The following is a 13,830-nucleotide window of genomic DNA, read 5'->3' as shown; positions in this document are numbered from 1 at the left end:
GGTTTCGTTATTTTGGCTCATAAATAGAATATTGAGAATGAATACTATTCCATGTGGTGTTAAATGTTGTGTCACATTTCTCAAAAGAATTGTACCCAGTTATAGTGTAAAGATTAGGAAGTGGACAACTTTGTAAATAGTGTTGATATTATTAAGTCGTTAAATTTGTTTTGATTATCAAGAATGCCCTAATTTGTAACAACTCTTGAATTGGGATTTTTGTAACTGTTGAAGATATAGACTTTGTAATATGTTGTAATTCCTATGTTTGAATGGTGATAGCTTTCTATTTCTCCAACTACTTTGTGCAGATCAAAAGTGTGCTTCGTTTTGAACTAGTCTTTCACGATGAACCAATCCTCCTCTTATACATTGCATAGGCCTCTGAATGATCTTTGTTACTTTCCTCTCTCCCTCATAAATAATGAAGCTAGATGAATCACTAATTAGCTACAAGACTGCATGTTTCTCCTCTTTATTGTGACCCACAAGCATCAACATATTGGAGGAATTCTACCCTTGTCTATTAGACATTATGACCTTGATGAAGTGTCCACTCTCCTCGTTATTTTGGGTCTTAAATGCCATAAACATCATAAAATCTTATGATTTATGCTTAAAAATGAATACCTATCCCTAATTTCTTTAATAATCTATAAATATCATAAAATATTAACTCTCTCCAATAGAGATGTTATGCATATGACCATATAAATTAGCGTGCATGAACTATAACAGTGTAGATTTTCCTTTAGAGTTTATTATAACAAACTCTATACATATTGTACATAATGGAACATGTTTCTAACAAGAGACCCAAAATCTCCCTACATATCCAAAAAATGCAAGGGTTCTTGCATCCCATTTCATTGTATAACTTTACACTATATTCTTAGAATCTTCTTAGCCATATCCATCAAGCTAATGCTAATTAAGGAGCAACTTGAACATCCTTGCTGCTAATTAGGATCTCTATAAACTTGGATAGGATGGCCCTAAACTCATCCCCTAAAAGTGTTTCTTTTTCTAATAAGATCTCCACAATCTTATCCATTGTTGCTCGGTTACTCCTGATGTGACTCTTAGCGACCTCTTATGCATTATCTAAAATCCCTCTCACTACACTATCAATGTCTTCTGCTAGCTTCTCTAACATGGAATTCCTTGCCATCATGCATAAAACAATATCACTACTTGGGAATATAGGGTCCAATAGAGCCCATGGACCAATTTCAGACATTCCAAACCTCATAACCATCTACAAGTTACAAAAAAATACTAAGTTGCCCATTTGATGCCTCACTTATAGAAATTTGCAAATAGCAAGGCTAAAATTAGAGTTGACCTATATTACCAGAAATGAAAAAATGAGAAACAAAATCCTAATGACAACGCAACAAGAAATGAAATATTTAGCAGATGTGTATATAGGTACATACTTATAAATAGATAGATATGTTGTAATTCCTATGTTTGAATGGTGATAGCTTTCTATTTCTCCAACTACTTTGTGCAGATCAAAAGTGTGCTTCATTTTGAACTGGTCTTTCATGATGAACCAATCCTTATCTTATACATTGGACATGCCTCTGAATAATCTTTGTTACTTTTCTTTCTCCCTTATAAATATGGAAGCTAGATGAATCACTAATTAGCTACAAGATTGCATGTTTCTCCTCTTTATTGCGACCCACAAGCATCAACATATTGGAGAGATTCTACCCTTGTCTATTAGACATTATGACCTTGATGAAGTGTCTACTCTCCTCCTTATCTTGGGTCTTAAATGTCATAAACATAATAAAATCTTATGATTTATGCTTTAAAATGCATACCTATCCCTAATTTCTTTAATAATCTATAAACATCATAAAATATTAACTCTCTCCAATAGCGATGTTATGCATATGACCATATAAATCAATGTGCACGAACTATAATGGTGTAGATTTTCCTTTAGAGTTTTATTATAACAAACTCTATACATATTTTACATAATGGCACTTGTATCTAACAAGAGACACAAAATCTCTCTACATATCCAAAAAATGCAATGGTTCTTGCATTCCATTTCATTGTATAATTTTACACTATATTCTTACAATCTTCTTAGCCATATCCATCAAGCTGATGCTAATTAAGGAGCAACCTATACATCCTTGTTGCTAACTAGGATCTCTATAAACTTGGATAGGATGGCCCTAAACTCATCCCCTAAAAGTGTTTGTTTTTCTAATAAGATCTCCACAAACTTATCCATTGCTGCTCGGTTACTCCTGATGTGACTCTTAGCCACCTCTTATGCATTATCTAAAATGCCTCTCACTACACTATCAATGTCTTCTGCTAGCTTCTCTAACATGGAATCCTTGCCATCATGCATAAAATAATATCACCACTTGGGACTATAGGGTCCAATAGAGCCCATGGACCAATTTCAGAAATTCCAACCTCATAACCATTTGCAAGTTACAAAAAAACATACTAAGTTTCCCATTTGATGCCTCACTCATAGTAATTTTCAAATAGTAAGGCTAAAATTAGAGTTGACCTATATTACCAAAAATGAAAAATTAGAAACAAAATCCTAATGACAATGCAACAAGAAATGAAATATTTAGAAGTTGTGTATATACATGCATACATATAGATATATAGATATTATTTCATAATAGATAGATATAAATTCATATTTAAAAAAAAAAATCAGTTCTAGAATTAATGATTAACACAATTCAGCTCCAAATTTTATGTGCATTTGGTAATGCTTTACATTCTCCACTTAGAGAAAAATATTTGTTTTTCCATTTGTGTTGCCTATTGCAAGTCAATAGCTGCACCTGATGTGACCTCAATTTCACCAAATCTGACTTCTTCTACAGCTCTACCACCAAGAGCCCCCATAATCCAAGCAAAGATTTGTTGCTTGGTAATAAGACTTAGGTCATCTCTAGGCAAAATCCATGTAAGACCACGTGCTTATCCTCGAGGTACAAGAGTAACTTTTTGAACAGGATCATGTTCAAGGGTCATCATTTTGACCTTGTAACAATTACCAAAACAAGATTTGGTTGCCTCTAAAATACACATTGATATCATATATTATTGCAAATCAAAATTCCAACTTGTGGTCCATACATATATGAAGGGTCTACATAAAAGCATACAATAATGTACCAATAGATGTTTAGTTTTGTGTACTTACACACAAATCTCATGTCCAACTTAATGGTAAGCCACCAAAATCTTACTCTTTCCATTAGTCATTGATGTGCCCTCTATACTAGTCAAAATCTTGTCTATTGCATCATCTATATCCTTACTTGATATGTATTACTTGCCTTGTCTTCCAACAAGAATTGTTGCTTCATTCAAGAGGTTTGCAAGATCAACATTGATGTAGAGTGCTCACACCAAAAGCTTGTTAGAACCCCAACTCCAACACTTAAGGTAAATTACCTTTCCCATTACCATCATTTGGCTTGACAATAACATTGTCACTCAAGTCAAGACACTCAATAAGGAATGCTACAATGTGCTCCAGGTATGCTATCATCAATTCATATGCTAGATATTATACTTTCCATGGACTAGAAAGGACTTGAAATTAAAACCTTTTGAGCTTCCTTCATCTTCACTCCAATTTGTATTGTTCTTTAAACAATGCTTATGCTTGCAATTTTTTCTCATGAGAATTTTTCAAATTCAAAATAGTCGGTTCACAACATGTTTTCTGTGATACCCTTTTGGATACCACATCCAATACATACACCATAGATTCAATGCATAGCTTAAGCAACAAATTAATTAGAATTTTTTGATATGTATTTATTTTTCCATAATATTTCACCTCAAAATAAGGACTCCTTTGCAGTTTCATACCCACTAAAAAATCATAACCATAATGGTTGTCGAGAGACTGCCAGTAAATTGCACCTAATTGAAATTTTTATTTTTACATGTATGTGCTAGTTAGAGTATTTGTTCCATGATTTGGTCATGGATTTTTCCTCTTAGTTGTTTCTATGTATGAGGACTTTTAGAATTGGTACTGTACATTTTGTATAATGAGCATATGCAAACGAGATTTCTATCAAAGAATTTAAAACCAAGTGGATTTAATAAATTTATAATTGCTTCAACTATTGGGAGTGTAGAACGAGCTCCTTATATGTTTAAATAATTAGATTGGATTTATAACATGGTTTTTCTATTGGTAGGGCACAACAGATAGGGGTAGGGTAGAAGAAAGGAAAGCAACCGACGAAGCCTATATTGGGCTTTTTCAATTCACAAAGAGTGCCATTGAAGAGAGAGTTGAAGGAATTTCATGTAACAAAGGATGCCCTTCTTTTGTTGGTATTCCAAATACTGCTTGCCATTTTGTTCCTGACCAACATGTTGATGTGACTGGAATCACAAAAGGAAAAGGTTTTCGGGTCTATATTCACTTTTAACTAAATGGTTCATATTGTTTGCAGTAGAAGCACATCAAAATGACTTTTTGAAAAGATCTATCATCTATGCACACTCCATAATTGTACATCTATAAGTGATAATTAGAATACAACTTGTTAGCTTGTTTTTCTATGTGCAAGCACCTTCAATACATCTTTTAATGTAAACATCAAAAATTGAATGGCAAGATAAATAATTTTATAGTTGACCTCAAAGGTGTGTATAACCTCATCCATTTCTTCTAAATTTAAAGTAAGTTCCCTTTTTTAATTCCTTGAGAATATACGTAAACTAGAGTTTTGAAAAACTTTAGAGCTTTTAAAAACATTTCCTTTTGGAAGGTAAATATATTTAGAACAGATCCTAATGGTAGTTGGAACCTCTACTGTAGCACAATCGTGCCACGTTTCACTTGTTCTAGTTCAAAGATTATTGTGGCTTCAAATGCATTTTTTTGTAGTATATTAGGGAATTTAATTGTTTGTTTTATAAAAGTCATTTCCCTTGTGATCATTCTTCGAACTATTTTGGATGAGTGTTGTAATTCACATTTTTTTGACATAGATGTTTAGTATTTTGAACTGAGTGAGATCTTGAAGCTCCATTTGCCCTTAAGTCCAAGTGATGGATAACTATATAATAGTTTGATCTTTTTGAAAGTAAGGAATTTTTTGGATCTAGATTCTTCAAAAGTTGTTGGAAAAGTGATAATGGGTTTCTTTTTGGTTGAATTGCACCTATTTTTACCTTTTAAAAAAACATAAATTTTTTGTTTAAATGAAGATTCATATTTTCAGTATTGAAGCCTCATTCAAGTAGTTTACAAATATATTTATGAGTTCGCTGCCTTGTCCAAGGACCTAGCAATTGTTTCTCTTTTTTAAAATTAGAAAAGATTTAAATTCATTTCTAAATCAAATGAGGACCTTGTTTTCATTGATCCTTTGTTTCATACTTAAAGATAACTGATTGATTGTTAATACTAGTGCAATTACAATTCTCCATGGCCGAAAGAGATTATTTATTAGGAGATTAATGCCAACCTTATTTGGAATAGGGGGTAATGAAAATGTGGGGATTTCCAGCCCAACGTCTCATGGTTCATCAAAATTCCACCAAAAACCTTGGTCAACTAGTGGCAGACAAGATCTTGGAAAGGTATTGTTCACTCTCCTTGATGATACATTTCTCCTTTTGATGTTGCTAGTATTCCTTCTCTATCTTTACTATGGTATATGATATTATGTGATTTTACCATGCTAACTAATTGAAAGATTAAATAGTAGATAGAGTATTTATGGAATTAAATATTAAAATATCACTAGAGTTAAGACTTCAAGTAGGTAGACCACTATGCAACATTGTTGTAGTGTTTTTAATTCATACAACCATTTTTTAATGTGATTGTAGGTGATGGAAAAAAAATTATAATTTTTCTCATGCAAATAACACAAATAAAAATACACATAGTTTCATGGTTTTCTGAGTGGGTGCATTACATTTCTTTATTTTAAATCTGATCTAATATATACATCCAATCCTAATTTTTTTGAGCTTTTGTCTTACACGTTTTCTATATAAAGATAGTATCTAATCATGCAATGCATTTATGACCCATGAAGATGTTATGATGCCATTTAGTTTATGCTTTTCTGGATCTTCATTTGAGGTAAAAAAATGTGTGGACCCTCTGGATCACTGATAACTCAACAATTAGTTTATTTCTAAGGGCCTGTAGTCAAGAATGGAAAAGTTTCAACAAGAAGAATTAAATGCACAAAACACAAAACAAATACCACTTCAACAACAAACTAAAACAAAATCTTGCTCACTTCCATCAACTTCTATAGCTAGCACAACCAAAATGGTGTAATCCTACTTTGATATCAAATATTGTAAGGAAACTCAGGTGCAGAAACAACTTCCTACACTAATATCTTAAGAGAAGTATGGTGCAAATCCTATTAAAATATTTTACACTTACATATTCAATATCATGTAAACAACAAAATTTCAGCCAACCAAGCATAACGAAAATAGATAGAGAAAGAAACACATAACACAAAGATTTTCTGGTGGGGAAAAACCTTTCGGTAAAACAACCCCACCCCTCCAGAACCTACACAATGTATTATCTTCAACACAAGGTTACAATACACTTGCAATGCAAGTTCAATAGTGACAACAGAAGACACCAATAGCAACTCACAGTACCAACAATACACTTTCTCGCATCATCCCTCTTCACAAACCCTAAAAATGCTTATAACATGCGCTTCACTTTAGGGCTACTCCCAAAGGTAACCGTATTAGGGTTTTACCATTAACCATATTAGTAACTGTAGAGTGTATAGTACTCAAATTTATCAGTTTGCCACATGTCTTCACCTATCATTGAATCTTCCTAACATAGCTCTTATGTGTCATAGGAATCTGTCATAACCGTTTTAGTGATAATCTCCTTATACACAATTCAAGATGTTGGCACATCAACATTATTTGCAAGAAATACGTTTTACAAAACAAATAATAAGAATAGAAATTATCCAAGGTTGAGCCACCTTATTCCTAACAAATATGATGCAAGGATGAGGTGTTAACCTTGTTCTTATTACCAAATTCTTTCACTAAGGCTTCTTCCAAGCCTATCAAGCACCACATTTAGAGTCTTATCCAAGTTTTCTTCAAATATTAGCTTTTTTATTGTAATAAAAGCCAAGATTGTAAATATTAATTGGCATTATGGAAAAACATATTAACATTGAATGAGATTCTAGACTATTTAGATTACAACGGAAACTATGAGCCAGGGAATCAACATGATAATAAAATTAAATGAAGACTCCAACCATTAAACCGTAAGTTGTGGGTCTTTATAGTAAATTATTTGAGTTGCTATGTCATTAGGGTTCATGCTAAAAAACCTTGAATTTATTTTACAAAGAAGTTGGAGTATATGGGAGCAAGCAACTATTACACAAACTCTTTATGCTTTTCTTCTTTGGGTGGATTGCATATCGAGATGGATTTTTGAGCTTAATGTTGTAGTTTTGAACATGTTTTATAATCATTTTTAAAAACAAATTGTTGGCTTGTTATCACTTACATGTCCATTATACTTGCAGGAACCAGTTCCCAATGTTTTAGCTCATCCTTCTTCCACTGACATTTTATAATGATGTAAGTATCACCTATGTTTTCAATTTACTTTTGGGCCATGCTTAGCTATTTGGTGATAAATAGCTAGAACTATGGAACTAACTAAATATCTGCTCATGCAAGTTTTGAAGTACATTGATGTTACATTTTTATCTTACAATTCTCTTTTTCTTGTTTGGATTTGATTTTTAAAATTACTTTATTATGCTTTGTAAAGTTTTTTTGGTTTCCCATACAAATGAACTACACATTTTTTTAGTTCATTGTATTAGAATCTCTTGTCTTCCTTTGCATGGTGGGGTTCTTTTTTCAAATGCTGGTTGTGTGTAAAATGTGCAAATTATGTATTAGAAGGAATGAAGGCACACCATTTGCTAGTGAGTTGACAATTTTACCACAATTATCTTCAACTATGTCCCTATAAGATCTTCAATTATATTTCTAATGTGGTATTGGAAATACAATGTGGGATTGACACATGGGTTTTGTTCTACTCAAATTTATCTATGTGTATCGCAATTAGTTTTTGATTGAGCACATGCACCTATACATTGTTCATGCACTTTTTTTGTAGGCTTATTTTAGATGCCTTATACTCTCTTGTTGCTTGGCCTAATTGTAGACATTTATTGCCCCAAATATTGAACATTATTTAGCAAAGATATTTAATATTTATCATATTCCTTACAACATAAATGGTTCATTTAAAACTTGATCAGGAGGAGGAGTATATTATGGAAAACTTAAATTTCCAACTAAGTACCCATAGAAGCCTCCAGGCATTAGGTATCTTTCTTATCTTCTCCTGTGAAGTGTGACATCCTTGTACATGAAAATTAATTGTTGATGAATGTAATTTAATAGTAGTTGATTCCTTTTTTCAATATTTTTGAATTCACAATAATTCACAATAAGTTGATGAATTAATTGCAATGTTTCTGCTCACCTCCCTTGCAACATGATTACACCAAGTGGGCACTTTGCAACTCAAAAGAGGATATGCGTGTCCATGAGTGATTGTAAGTTTTTATAATATTTTTCTACATCCATTTTGTTACAAACTTTTCTTATTCTTATTCTTTCTGGAATGTTGCCAATTTATTTGGAAATTTTATTATTGTCTTTTCTTGTGTATTGTCCAGTTCATCCAAAAATGTGGAATCCCATGAGGTCTGTCTCAAGGTATATATTAATTTTGATTCAATATTATTAAATGATTATGTTCACATGAATTTTATACGTGTCTAATTTGGGGAATCAAGTACAGTTCATTTATGTGCCAATATTGTGATTAACTTATTATTGTTTATTGTGAACACATGGGTGCAACATTCTAACAAGACTTTTTCCCTTCATGGTAAGTCTAACTTGGTTTTTTAATTTGCATGGCATTTCTGCTCCTCATTTGGAGTTCATAGACATGTGCTTAAATATTTTGAATCATTAATATTATTCTGAGTGTATAGAGAAAATATAATCTTCTAAAAATCAATGTCCACACCAATATTGTGAACACATAATGCTTTCTAGTCCATTTTGTCATGCAAATTTTGAAAATGGTTAATGTTGTGGCTGCTAAGGTTGAAGGAGATGTTGATTCACCAATATCTGTAGTTGAAGATGAGTTGACGATTTTCCTTTTTTATTTTATTTTTCTTATTTTAGAAGAATTGTCATAGTTTCTTCATGGTATAAATGTGTTTTTGCAAACTTAGGGTGCTTTGGTAAAATTACAAGAGAGTTTCTCAATTTGATTTTGTTTGTCTTTAATTTTAGTTTGTTGTTTATTATCTTGTGGTTGTATCTTGCTATAAAGCTCAAAGATTTTTTGCTTTTGATGTTTGAACTAAAATATTGATCAAGATTATTCTATCTTGGTTGAAATATCATTTTACTTCCCCTTAATAAGGAAAGTTTGGAAATATTGATTTGGAGGACAATGAATTCCAATGTGATGGGGTTCAGTATTGTAGGTTCCAAAAGATCTAGCCATAGAAGAATAATGTCTAGAGGAAGAATGAGCAAAATGGGAGGAGAAAAACAAAAAAAAAAGCAAATAATGGAACTCAACAAATTGATGATTTGGTCTTTAGCAAACTGGAAGCACTTCTTAACTAGACTCATCTTTATTTGGTCTTTAGAAAACTGGAAGCACTTCTTAACTGGACTCATCTTTATTCAAAATGATTTTATCTCCAATACATCCACTTTTCTCCTATCTTGCAAGTCTCTTTTATTAATCAATAGATTTATCTTCAGATAATTTTGATGCAACTTATGATACTTAAATCTTGCTTTAAATTTTGAAACTTGTTTGTCATTGCCATTTTATTTCCAAAGCATAATTGCTACATACAATTTTATTTAATCCAGCATGGTTTATGTTTAAGTTTTTCATGTTCTAAGCATGTTGTGTCATAAAATAGAAGTCACTATTTCCAAATATAAACTTCTTGATGTCATTCTTGCTACAATATTTGTATAATTCTAATTGAATTCTCATACACTATCAACCTTGATAAGATTTCTATAGAGTCTTATGTGTTTACATTCGTGTCATTACCTTAATGTGAAATGGGGTGCAACTACATGATTAGATCTATTGTTGCAATAATTTGAATAGGTGTCGCGCATCGGTATCTTGTTTTCATCATGTCCAATGGGTTGATCCATGGTTGTAACCATTTCCACTGTTAGATCAACATGATGACTTTATGGCATGGTATGAATCATTGGATCCAAACTTGTTTCTTCATTAGAACACCCACCTAATGACTGATTTTTGTATTCATTGTGATCACTTCTATTCACCCTTGTTCGGTATACCAAGAATTGTGTGAAAGGAAGTATATTCTATATCTCTTGAGGAAGAGAGCAATACTTGTCATAGCTAGTCATTATCTCTTTATTTTTTGTTGAGACATGAGGACTCTTCCGAGTTCTTTCTTTCCATCCCTATTTATTTATAGAAAACCATTCCATAATGTGCAATTCTACTACCCATAACCAAAACTAAAATTAAACTCAAACGATAATAACTTTTCTTTAGCCTACAAGCTGGCAAGATCACGTGTTTATACCACTTGAAACAACAAGCCATATGCATGAGATATTGCACAAGGAGCTCAAACAAGGCTAGTGTGTATGCCCATTTTGGCATAGCTGAATTTGGACAAGGATTTCTATGTTCGAGGCATCCACATTAACATAGAAATTTGTGTCCCAATTTAGATATTTCCAAATGCGCGTATACACTAGCCTTGTTTGAGGTCCTTGAAGGCCTCTCCTTGTGCAATCTCCCATGTATATGGCTTGTTGTTTCAAGTCAAATTATCCAACCAATAGGATTTTTATGCAAAGTTCTTAATGAACTTTTAGAAGTACCCAATTTGTACAAGAAAGAGTTAATTCCAATGACATAGGGGGCTCCATATCAAGGATAAATCTCACTCTTTATGGAATTATCTTCAATCCAATTTTCATTCTTTTTCAAACAAAGAAGGTTGGTCAAAAATTTGACCAAACTTGTTCAAATTTTCAACCAAGTCAGCAACAAGGATGTCGTCGTGGGTTTGGCATCCTGATTGATCAAGGATGACAATTGGTTGAAATTTTGACCAAGTATTATTATTTTTAAATAAATTTTAATGTGACATTTTTGACCAAGTTTGGTAAAAATTTTGATGATCAGAAAACTAAGTTGAAATTTTGATGACAAAAATTGCGACAAAACTATTGGTTGAAATTGAGTTGAAAATTCAACCAATTTTAGTTGAGAAATTAGTCAAAATTTACTAGTGCTCCAATTCATCATAATAGAGGAATTTGTTAACAAATATGATAAACACTAGAAATAATTGACTGCATGAGCATTAACATACAATAAAACCACAAGTTCCATCACTACTCATGAACATAAAATTCATAGAGGAAACATATATTCCAACAAGAAACCCAACACACAGAATGAGAGCATCAATAGCATACGTTATTACATCAGAATACTGACCTTGCATACATATTAGAGCTTTCTATTTAGAAGGAACCCCATCCTTCATGCAATTTTCGGATATAGGGATTTTTCCTTGCAAAAAAAATATGCTAAAATCACCAATTTTAAGAACATTATGTACAAACAAACTCCTAGCTAGGTGCTAAGAAGGCCTACACTTTTTATTTTATTAATTACATGATGCGTGGACCTTCACATGAATCTAAAATTAACAAAGAAGAAAGAAAAATTTAGATAATTTGGGAGTTTCTAGGACTTCTAAAATTGCAAAATCAGCCTTCTCTGTGTGTCTCTACTAGTTAAATTGTCATCGAAATGCATTTTTGGTGCATGAAATGCCCAAAAACTAGAATTGGCAATTAACTGTCGATATAATTCAAAGTATTCAAAATTTGTCACACCTGCACACCTTTGGAGACAAAATTTCTACATCAAATCCTCAAATTGCATTGCACAAGGTGTGCAACTTTGCCAAAAAATCAAAGTTCTCAGATTTGAAAATGATTTTTGGGTTTTGCTCAAACAGGGTCTTAGACCACTCTTGTATATTTATATCTTATCTTTCTTATGATTTATGTCCATTTGCACACTTGTGCACCATGCACACTTACACACCTTGGAGACCTTTCACTTGTGCATCTTTAAGAATTCAAAATTGTGCACTTACACACCTTGGGGACCTATGCAAGGTGCACAACTTTGCCAAAAAATTAATGTTCCTAGATTTGAAAATGATTTCTAAATTTTTTTCAAGTGGGCTCTGTGAGCACTTTTTTATACTTATTTATGATCTTATTTATGATTTATTCCCCCTTATAGTCCAATATTGGCATGAACTTGAACTCCTTATGCTTCTTTAACCTCAACTTCTAAAGATACGTGGGTTGAATTTTCACATGCAATGCAATTATCAACTATATTTTATTAAAAATAACAAACTAATCAAAGAAAATTAACCTAGTTATGATCTATATCATGAATCCATGTTAGGTCTACTAGATCCCAAGGGTCACCATCATGCTCTAGGGATGAAAAAATGAATGATGCAAAAAAACACTCAGACAAAAAACTGGGAACTCAACACAAAATAAAATTAACAACATTGACCCAAAACCTACCCAACATGACCTAGAGCCTCTTGACCATCAAGGTCTCTTGGAAGAGACTATGATCTAATAACTCAAGAAGTTGAAGGATGCAAGAAAAAGAAGAAGAAGGGATCCCCATTTTCAAGATAAAAAATGGGGCATGTTTTGTGGAACCACAACAAGTAGCCCTAACAAAAGGAAGAAATCAAACAAACATTTTTTTATCAGTAAACATCCTTAGACATAGTAAAGTAATAAACTTAACATTGATTCTATAAAAGGTTATAGATTATCTTAGCCATCAATCCAAAACTTCAGTTTTCACATTCAGTTTGTACATAATGTCTTAATTCCTTTCGATTCTCATTCTTAAGAAACCACAAGTGAGAAATAAATGAGACAAATCTTCACCAATCAACAAGAGCTTTGATAATCTTCAAGAAATCATTTTCTATCACTCTTAGCTAGAAGTGAGAATCCATTTAGAGGGCTCTTTTAGTGAGTCAACTTTTAGCTTTCCTTTTCAGCAATATTTGTAATTTTAGAGATCTTGACATTTCTATCTCATTTTTCCTTGAACTCTTTTGTGTATACATAGTAGCAATTAGACTGTGCTACTTTGCATGATCTTTTATTTTCTTTTTCTTTGTTTCTTCTTCTTCTAATTTTATTTTTATTTTCAAAGTACTTGGGTAGCGCTTAGATTGTGCTACCAAAGTGTTTTGAACTTTCTTGATCTCTTTACTTTCTTTGACTCTCATTGTTTTTGTTCCTTGTTTTTCAATTTTGGGAAACTCTCACATCAAGAAGTAACATGGAGAGGCTTCTTAAAAAATAATATATTTTATATTTCCAATTTTATCCAGGTAAAGTCCTCTTGGAAAATCCTCTTGGAATCATGCCTTGGAAGAACAAAAATTGCTCTTATTCTCATTGTCAAAACCAATACACCTCTTCCTTCTTGGCCTAAAGCTAATTTGAAAATTTTGTTATCTATTTAATTAAGATTAAGAGATCTTTAAGGCTTTTGTTAATGCCATGTAGCTTTATATAGCGTTGGTGTAATTGATTCATATTAATGCATATTTTATGGAAAATTGATTTTTTATTATG

At 32.1% G+C, this 13,830-nt stretch overlaps 1 pseudogene; it reads right to left on the bottom strand.

Annotated features, from left to right (window-relative positions):
* Nucleotides 1-931: 931 nt before the first annotated feature.
* LOC149550018 (ATP-dependent zinc metalloprotease FTSH 2, chloroplastic-like) lies at nucleotides 932-3,556 on the bottom strand (annotated as a pseudogene).
* Between the last annotated feature and the right edge of the window lie 10,274 nt (nucleotides 3,557-13,830).

This window comes from Cupressus sempervirens, chromosome 7 (genome assembly GCF_028749045.1).
Source record: "Cupressus sempervirens isolate cs-2001-9-10 chromosome 7, ASM2874904v1, whole genome shotgun sequence".
Taxonomy (NCBI): Eukaryota; Viridiplantae; Streptophyta; class Pinopsida; order Cupressales; family Cupressaceae; genus Cupressus; species Cupressus sempervirens.
The sequence above is the reverse complement of the archived record's forward strand: the minus strand, read 5'-3'. Positions and strand labels throughout refer to the sequence as shown.